The sequence below is a fragment of the Equus przewalskii genome, chromosome 14 (genome assembly GCF_037783145.1).
Source record: "Equus przewalskii isolate Varuska chromosome 14, EquPr2, whole genome shotgun sequence".
Classification (NCBI taxonomy): domain Eukaryota; kingdom Metazoa; phylum Chordata; class Mammalia; order Perissodactyla; family Equidae; genus Equus; species Equus przewalskii.
In genome coordinates this window covers 28,704,156-28,706,258 of record NC_091844.1, presented here as the reverse complement: position 1 = coordinate 28,706,258, position 2,103 = coordinate 28,704,156, and positions in this window count along the sequence as shown.

Here is a 2,103-nt window from a genome sequence, read left to right as displayed (position 1 = left end):
GTCTCAAGAGGAAAATGATATAGAATGTCAGGTTCACCCAAACCTAGAATGTAGCAATACTTCCTTAATATGAAAAAGGATGTGAATTATATTAAATAATATTTAATGGGGACACACTAGAATAGGGTCCTCAGTGGTGTATCGGGACAGAACATGCTTCAATATTACCTGCGTAACTAACAGAACACAGTTGCCCGGGCCCCACTTCAGATTTAATGAATTGGGGTTGGGGTTGTGGCAGATGGGTTAAGAACACTGAACTAGAGGCATTCTCATTTAAGGACAAGGATCCCAGTAACAAGGGCAAAACATCAAACACTGTTCTGAAAGTTCTAAATAGTATAATAAAAAAAGAAATAAATAAAAGGTAGAAATATTCGTTGAAATAAGTATTATTTTCAGATGATATGTTATCTACCTAAAAAAGAAAAATGTCAAACTCATGAGTTTAGCAAGATGACTAGATATGTGTACATATATGTGTACATACCATATGTATACATATATTATGTATGTACATATATGTAATATATGTGTACACATATGTATATGTGTACATAATAAAATGTAAATATTTGCTATATGCCAGGAATCAGTTAGAATATATAACAAAAATGTTAATATAGCAGCAACAAAAAATATAAAAACCTAGTTTAAAAGCAGCAGCATTGTGTGAGATCTATATGATGAAAACTTTGAAATGTTATTGAGAAACATAAAGTTTTGAATAAATCAGAAGACATAAATGGAAAGTCCAATAATGGAAAGATATAAACATTTTCTAAATTAGTATATAAATTCAACGTAATTCCAATTAGGATCTCAAATTTTTCAGAGTAGGTGGAGAGAGAATTTTACAAAATGATTTTAAAGTTTTCCTGGGAGAATAAATGAGCAATACTAACCAAGAAATGTTTGAAAGAGAGTAATGATGCAATATTTACTTCAGCATATATTAAAACCTAGAGTTATATTTAAAGTGGTGACATACTGGAGCAGAAACAAATGGACAAAGGAAGACAGCAGAGTACAGAAAGAGGGAACGTTTCAAATTGTGGCGAGCATGTTGATTCATTTACAAATGATGTCAGCTAATTAATAAGTGGTGTTGGGTAGTAGACCTTGAGGGAAGAGAGAAGACAGGGTAGTTTGAACCCTATCTCATAGTTCAGAATACCTTAGAATGCGTTTCTGCTGGATTAAAGATTTCAATATAATAAATTAAATAACAAAAATGCCAGAATTAAATGTAGGCGAGCATTTACATAACTATAAGTTGAGGAATTCTTTTCTAAACATGGCCCAAAAATAAATACCATGAAGGATAAGACAGACATTATTATGATGAAAATTAAAACTTTATCTTTAGTGTTTACCTTGGGAGGATTATTGATTGGGAGAGGTTACATGGAAACTTGATTTGGGTAGTGGTTATGTGGGTGTAGAGACTCATTGTGCACTTAAAATTTGTGTACTTTTCTGTATGTATGTTATCTCTCAATGTCAAAAAATTTTAAGTAAAACTTCAGTTTGGAAAAAGACATTATGAAAATAATTTTAAAAGAAATGACAAACTGGGAATAAATATTTGCAACATTCATGACATACAGAAGGTTAATATCTTTAATATATAAAGAGCTATTGTAAATCAACAAGAAAAGAGTAAGCACTGTAATAAAAATGCAAAAAGCAGAAACAGGCAATTCACAAAAGAAGAAATACACATGGACAATAAACAAGAAAAGATGCATAACTCACTAGTAAGCAAAGAAATGCAAATTAAAACCCAGTACAGACTATTTTTACATATCAGATTGCAAATATTAAAAGGTTTAGTGCCCTCCAGTTGGGCTATAAGGAAATGAGCACTCTCATACGTGAGTGGAAAAATAAATTGCAATTACTTTCTGGAGGTCTGGCTTAGCAAAATGACTTACAGTTAAAATGTGCCTTCTACTTAACTGAGAAATTTCTCCTTTGGGGATGATCTAAGGAGATAATCCCACAGGTACACAAACACAAGTAAAACATATTAATTACAGTATTATTTATACTAATCACAAGTTGGAAACCACTTACATGCCAATCAGTAAAGGACTGATT